We start from the raw sequence: 8,182 nt of genomic DNA, 5'->3' as shown, positions 1-8,182 counted from the left end.
AGTTAAGTAAATTTTGATACATTAACAAGATAGACTATTATGGAGGCATTTAAAAAGAAGTGCTCCCTCTATATATGCTGATACCAAAAGATCTCCCAGATATATTAGGTGAAAAAAAAGGGTACAGAAAATTATGTACAGTATGATCTCTTCTGTGTAAATTTAAATAAATGTAATTTAAAATAAATGCTCACAGGGACTTCCCTGGTGGTCCAGTGGCTAAGACTCTGCTCTACCAATGCAGGGGCCCTGGGTTCGATCCCTGGTCAGGGAACTAGATCCCACATGCCGCAACTAAGTGTTCACATGCTGCGACCAAAGATCCTGCATTCCACAACAAAGATCCAGCACAGGGCAACAAAGATCCTGGGTGCCGCAACTGAGACCCGGCACAGCTAAATAAATATATTTTTAAAAAGCTTCACGGAAATAATAAATAAATAAATAAATAAATGCTCACAGGTACACTTTTTTTTTCCTTGAAGGAAACGTGGTTATCTTTGGGAAATGGACTTTAGTAGAAGTGAGAAGCTTCTACTTTTGTTTTGTACCTTTTTGTACAGTTTGAATTTTCTAACCAATTACATATAATTATATATATATAACATACATATATTATATATATATATATATATATATAGAGAGAGAGAGAGAGAGAGAGAGAGAGGCAGACCACAGAGATGTTGTGGATTTGGTTCTAGACCACATCAATAAAACAAATAATGCAATAAAGTGAGTCACACAAATATTTTGGTTTCCCAGTGCATGTAAAAGCTATGTTTACATAACTATATATACTGTAGTCTAAAGTGTTCAATAGCATTATGTCTCAAAAAACAATGTACATGTCTTAATTTAAAAATTCTTTATTGCTAAAAATGCTAGCCATCATCTGAGCCTTCAGCAAGTCATAGTAGTAACATCAAAGGTCACTAATCACAGATCACCATAACAAATGTAATAATAATGAAAATGTTTGAAAGATAGTGCGAATTACCAAAATGTGACACAGAGACACAAAGTGAGCAAATGCTGATGGAAAAATGGCACGAATAGATTTGTTTTGATGCAGGGTTTTCACAAACCTTCAATTTGTGAAAAATGCAATATCTGCAAAGTGTGCCTGTATAAATATGACATATAACTGGAGTATTCTGGGAAGTTAGGTAATGTTCCATTTTTTCTTTACAATATAAACTTTTAAAAGTGAGGAAACCAGGAGTAAGGATTTTTAAAAAGTTTAAAAAGAAGATAAAAGTATGAGTAATTTGGAATACAAAATACATGTCTTAAGGTCTCTGTGACTGCTGACTGCCACACATTTGGCTCTGATATAACAGCCTATAAAATAAAGGAAACACCATCAAATCAATTACATGACTCATGATGTCTGTAAGATAAAAATGCATTGTAGGGGAAGCCCAGCAATTCATAAAAGTTAAGTGAAATTTTTTTAGGTGGATCTTCAAAAAGAGAATACTGTATGCAATTACAGTGAAACACCCTCAACAGTTACTCACAAAAAGGTCACAAATTTTTATCTATTTTGCAGAAGAGAAAGCAGTTAACAGGGGCTCAGTTACTGGCCCTTTCTACTGAAATAGTGTTCTTACTTGCAACAAATGGCCTCTTCAACCAATGCTGCTACTGATCACAGACACAATAGATAGCATTGGCCATGTGGAGCACTGGTGCCAGGCTGCCACCTTACTGCCCCCAGATGCCAAACACCTTCACTGCCACCCTTTCCAGAAAACAGATCCCCTTTGTTCTTTTACAAACCAAAGTATCCTGCGTGACGTTTGATTGGTGGACCTGAAATCCTGTGACTTGTCATAGCTGCAAAGAGAGTTGGGAAAGTGGGACAGGTCTCATAATATGGTGTTTCCCTCAGTGTGAGGGAAGGATATTCACATTCATAAGATGCAAGTTGGTCAGGAAAAGGACAAACGCTCACCTAGATTTCAAAGCAGATCCAGGATTAGAGTCAAACAGCTCTCAGTATCTATGATTATGCTTTGCATTTTGCCTCTTGCTTTGCTATCAGGAAGTTCTACTCGCACTTCGTCTTAACTCTAATGTCTTTACCAGTTCCAACACAGATCATACAAACATGTAAACTAATATGAGCTAAAGGTTTGAACATGTCTTCTTTCTATAGCCGCAGATGCTGATGGGTGTTTAAACAAATAAAAACTGAAATTAAAATTCAATGCATAATGAAATCTGGAAGAGCCCAAATACCTTTCAGCTGGGAAATGGATAAGCAAACTGTGGTACAATATACAGTGGTACACAGGAATGAGCTACTGATATATGAATCAACATAGAAGAACCTCAAAAAGCATTATGCTAAGTGAAACAAGCCACAATCAAAAGTCTACATTCTGTATGATTCCGTTTATGACATTCTTGCACAGGCAAACCTGGAAGGACAGAAAGCAGATGGGGTGGATGTTGGGGGTACTGTGGCCAGGGGAAGGGCTTGACTACAAAAGGGCATGGGGGAATTTGGAGGATGACAGACCTGTTCTATATCTTGGTTGTTGCGGTGGTTACATGACTCTAAATGCTTGTCAAATCTCTCGGAACTGTACACTAAAAGGGTGAATTTTACTGCATATAAATTATACCTTAATTTTTTAAGTGGGGAAAAAGTCAATGAAAAATACCTGCATTCACTTTTTCAACAAATATTTACTGAGCACCTACTATGTGCCAGACACTCTTAAATGACCGTATATTTAAGCAAACTAATTTCAATGTCTGTAATGCATTGGAAATGATCTAAATTACTCTCCCAATTCCTTAAACTTGATTTACAGCCAAAAACAATGCATGAAGAACTTTAGCAGTGATGGGAAACCGTGGCAAGTAGTTTCTTTAATCCATAACTGACAAACTATTGAAGTCTGGTGTGAAGACATATTGCAGCCAATGGATCTGACGCCCCCCGAGTACCAATTTAGAAAATCATTTTAGGTGATAATTGGCTGTGAGAAACTCACATTTTTGGTGCAAGGAGGCTTGGAATTTCTGGTGGAAAGAACTAGGGAAGGAAAATGGTGAGGGAGTTAGGGCAGCCTGAAGTAGTGAGGTGGGGGAAGCAGAGCAGGCCTAGGAGGTCTGGAGATCTCACTAGTCCTACTCCTGACTTGGTGAAGATCACTTTGTCTTTCTGAACTCAGTTTCCTTAGCCGTAAAATGAATGAATTGAAAAAGTGGGAAAAACTGACTGCACAATGCAGAGCTCTTCCAGTGACCACTTGTGACCGTGGACAAGTCAGTTTTAGCTTCTTACTATATCAAATGAGAGATTTGATGGTTGCACAAGAATGTCAATACCACTAAACTGTACACTTTAAAATGGTAAATTTTGTGTTATATATATTTTACTACAATAAAAAAATTTTAATTGAAAAAGCTTTAGACAAAATGACCTTTGGGGTGATGTAGTTTGATCTTTCCTCTTTCTCTTGGAAGTAAGTCCAAATTCCTTAACAAAGCCACCCATAGGGTGTGCAGACCCTGGGCAAATATTTGAGTCACCCAAAATCAGTTTGTCGGCACCATTCTGGTGACCCAAGCTCACATGATCTCACACAAGAAATACTGTACTTCCTAGCAGGAGAAATATGCTTGCCAGACTGACATTCTGGAACCATCACTTGGCTCTTGGGCCCCAGGACAATCCCATAGTATGAGTCCTGGGGCATCTGGTCAACCCCACAAATGGGATAGAAGATTAAGAGTGCTCTGAAGGAGAGAAACAGAGAGTCTGTGCAGGTCTGGGCTCTGGGCACGCCACCCAAATGGCACTGTCATACCCAACTGGTTCAAAACACTAGAGAGGGACTTAGAAAATTTTGAAGAAGGCTCTCCAAAGCACAGGTCCCCCCGCACAGGTCATGGGTCGAGGCTGGGAGCAGGGGGATAAGGGTAGAGTAGGGGTGCTTAAGGAATTTGCCCGTGTCTAAGTGTGGAACTTCTTAATTTGGCTTATAAACACTGTCTATTCTGTCTCAAATGTGCCAAGGAGGCTCTCACCCTTGGACTACACACCTACATAGGGTTTCTCTATCAGAACACAGATTTCTCCTTCTGCCCCAACACCCATTAACCCATTTACTTAATTAATCCTATTCATCTGGGAGGTGTTAGAAAATATTTCCTCCTAGAAGTGTTTTCTGATCCCTGGTTAGTTACTCTGACGGGCTATGTTTTCAGGTGGATCTAGGATCTTGGAATCTGTCTTCTCTTTTTCTTTCCCAAATCAATTCACCCGAATATTCAAAATAAAAGGTAACAAAATCCCTCAGGAGTAGAATACAAATTTTAAATATGCTTCCTTCTTTCCAGATGCTGGAGAGGAATGGAGTAATTCTGCATTGAGTCCTCAGGGGAGAAACCTGCATTCAGAAGAAGGAGATTGATATTAGCCCCTCCCCAGGCTATCTGAAGCCTGTTCCTTGTGGTCTAATACAGCTTTCACTCATTCATTAATTTATGCATCTACCCATCCTTCATTCAATAAGTCAACAAGCATTTTATGGCTCCCTACTCTATTTATGACACTAAGCTAGACCTGGGGCCGGGTAGGGGGTGCGGGGGGAGAATCAAATAAGATAGGGTTCCTTCAAGATGTTCATAGTATATTGGACATAATCCACTCTGGGATGTAGTTAATGGTGTTGTGCCAGGGATGCTTGGAGAATCCTGCAGATGGGTCTGGGGGCTTTCCTGACAATTTGCCATAGTACAGGTAGTATGTAATTTATGAGCACGTGAATTCAGAAAACTGTTGTTAGGAGAGCATAAAGCTTCAAGGGTTAGACCATGCCATTACCCAGGGAACTAAAGGGAGCACAAAGTATGGGGTATTCTGCTTTTTCACATTAGACCCCAAGGCTGTTTGTATGCTTGCTACTTTGTAGCATTTCCTATAAGAAAACAGAAGCCCAAATGAGAAGCAAAGAATTATAATAGGAGGTCTTCACTGTCAAGCACCCTGAATGGACAAGACACTGAAGAGAAAGAAGTAATGACAAAGTCATATCTACAGGACTTGACCATAAACAAACCCCTTAATTTGCCCCTCCAAAGACTAAGGGTCAAGGAGGAATTGTGGTGGCCCCTAATAGCTACTCTATCCTTTGGAACAGCTGGACAGTTAAAAGAGAGAAACCTCTCCCACAGAGGTGCTGAGAAACCCATGTGGGTGATTTCTGAGATTAAGAGGCTTTGCTGAAAAACCTTTCTGACTAATGTCTAACTCTGTAATCGATTTTGGACTGGTAAAGAAATGGAAATTTCTATTTGCCCCAAATTTCCTTAAAAAGAAAAGTTCTAAAGCATTTGTTCCACGACTGATATATCTACTTCTGTCCCCAAATAGAATAACCAGGAAAGATTAACAGGCTGCCTGGTGTTTTCTCAGTGCCCTCTGCTTGGGATGAACTACTTTGAGTCTATAATTCCTTTTAGAGTGGGATGAAAGCTATGGGCCTCCTCCCCAGAAAAATGCATATAAGCCTATACACAAAATTTTCCATATAATTTCAGTGGATTCAGAGACCCACTTGAAAAATATCCATGTACCCTAGGGAATCTGTGCTCCAGAAAATATTAAAAATGTTATTTGTTGCAAAATAGAGCTTCAACTTTAGCTGCATTAATTAATGAGTCTCCAGAAATATTGGACAGTGGTTCTCAGGTTAGAGGTTTGTGCGGAAGTTCCAAGGGAGGAGCGAAGTCAGTAGCTATGGAAATGGGCACAATGACAGAATCTAACCATGTGACAGTGACACTACTCCTCCTAGTTAGGGTGGCCAGATAAAATACAGGATCCCCAATTAAATTTGAACTTCAGATAAACAGCAAATAAATTTTTAGTATGTCCCACACATATTTGGGATATTGTCTTTGTGCTGCTATAACAGAATATCATAGACTAGGTGGCTTAAACAACAGACACTTATTTCTTACAATTCTGGAGACTGCAAAGTCCAAGATCAAGACACTGGCAGAATCAGTGACTAGTAAGGGCCCACTTCCTGGTTCAGAGATGAACATCTTCTCACTGTAACCTCATTTGGCAGAAGGGGCAAGGGAGCTCTCTGGGGTCCCTTTTATAAGGACACTAACCCCATTCATGAGGAGAGCTCTACCCTCATGACTTAATCACCTCTAAAGGCCCCACCTCTAAATACCATTACATTGGTTATTAGGATTTAACATATACATTTCAGGGGGACACAAACATTTAGTGCATTGTTTATACTAAAAATAATTCACTGTTTATCTGAAATTCAAATTTAACTGGGTATCCTCTGTTTTGATTTGTTAAATCTGGCAACCCTAGTCCTGGTCAATTCTATTTTGTCAGGTTTCCCCATCTTGGACTTGTTATACCTCTGTTCTCTGTGTGTTCCTTTTGACAAGGTCTTTCTTCTCTCTTATCTCTAGATGTACCTTAGTTTGATGCAGCACTGACAAGAAACTAAGGATTATTGTTTGTTATCATTTCTCTCAACAACACAGGAATAGTGAAACTGTGTGTGCCTGTGTGTATGCGTGTGTAAGAGAGAGAAAGGGCAAAACAGAAAAGTGACGGATCATTCAGAAAGAAGCTTAAGAATTCGTATTTTGAGATAAACATGACTGTTAGAAAATGACATCTAACCTCCAGTGATTATAGAAGAAGGAGGTAGTAGTGTAACTAGTACACAGTTAAGATAGAGAAGTGACTTCTTACAACAAAATATGAAAAAATCCTTGAGGCTTATAAAGAGTCATTGACTCCTTGCCAATGGGAGTAAACTTTTCTTGAAAATCAGGTAGTTTGGGAGAACTGCTAGTTGCTAATGCCAATATCCATTCTCTTCTTTTCCTTAAAAAAACCCTGATCTCTGATTTTGGTCAAGGCAGTAATGTGTCTGACTAAAACGCATTTTTCATCATTTTTTGCAGCTAGAATAGTCATATGACAACCTTAGCCAATGAGACATAATAGAAGATTGTTGGACATTCTTGGGAAATAGTTGCTTTTCTGATATAGATGCTACATTTTCCTCCTTGTTGCTTCCTTCTTGCTCCTGCCCAGAGTACAGAAATAAGGCTTGGGTGTGGAATAGCTATCTTGAGACCATGAAGCAATCATGAGCTTGAAAGCCACATGCTGAGAATGGCAGATCAGAAAGGAAAAAGGAGTCTGGGCCACTGACAACTGTGGTGGGCATTGTGCTATAACAGCCTAACCCCCACCCCCACCCCAGGACTGAAGTCTTTGATCCCCACTGCTGAGGTTCTTGATAGCAGGTGTCCCTCACCTGTCAGACCTCTTTGGGAATTGTCCTCAGCTGAAGACAGACACCCCACCCCACCCCACATGACAGTCCTTTCCTGATGGGTAGCCTGCATCCAATGATTGGTTGATGAGAGGGTATAAAGCCCTGCTTCCTTAACCCAATACAGAAAACCTCTGAGGGGCCAGCTTCAGAGCTTCCCATATGATTGTCTGAGGTCTGTTGTGACCGTCCCACCGCCCAACTTCTTCCTTTTACCTAATCCTGCTGCCTTTCCTTACCCCATAGGTGTTAATCCCAAGAGCACTCCTCAGTAAACATCCTGCATGCAGTCTCCATTGCAGAGTTTGCTTTCCAGAAGACCCTGACCTCCTGCTGGCTACTACGCCAGCCTACCTCTGAACTACTGGTGGCATGAGAAGATTTTTACAAAATATTGGATAAGCCACAGCAGCTGTATTTCTCATATATCCAGCCCAAAGCAATGCCTGTGCAAAATGGAGGGATATTTTATATCTTGAACTGTGGGCTTAAAGGATTGATTCACAAGATTTAGCTTGTGTTGCTGAAGGCAAATGCAATGTAAGTGAGACTTCTGGATTGACAAGGAAAAAATAATTCCCATCTGATTCCTGCTTTGGAATATGGAGATGAGGAAAAGCCATTCCCAAAAGCTGCAGGAAAAGGCAGGGCCTTGACATTTCTTACTGGAAGACTAATGAAGGATGAACTCCAAAGAGACTTGGCTAGATTGAAACACAAATATTGGCTCTACAAAAGCTGGCAGCCCTCTTTGACAAAAATAGATGAAGGCACAGGAAGAGTTGGTCACCATGGCCCAGAGTAAACAATTTCAGCACTAAGGATTTAATGTTCAA

At 40.1% G+C, this 8,182-nt stretch overlaps 1 non-coding gene across 1 annotated transcript; it reads left to right on the top strand.

Moving 5' to 3' along the window:
* The first annotated feature begins 201 nt into the window (after positions 1–201).
* Positions 202–274, top strand: TRNAG-ACC (transfer RNA glycine (anticodon ACC)). The gene has a single exon. It is a non-coding gene; the product is annotated as a tRNA-Gly (tRNA).
* The last annotated feature ends 7,908 nt before the right edge of the window (positions 275–8,182 follow it).

Source organism: Globicephala melas, chromosome 4, assembly GCF_963455315.2.
Source record: "Globicephala melas chromosome 4, mGloMel1.2, whole genome shotgun sequence".
In the NCBI taxonomy this organism is placed as follows: domain Eukaryota; kingdom Metazoa; phylum Chordata; class Mammalia; order Artiodactyla; family Delphinidae; genus Globicephala; species Globicephala melas.
Note: the sequence above shows the minus strand (reverse complement) of the source record. Positions and strands in the feature narration are given on the sequence as shown.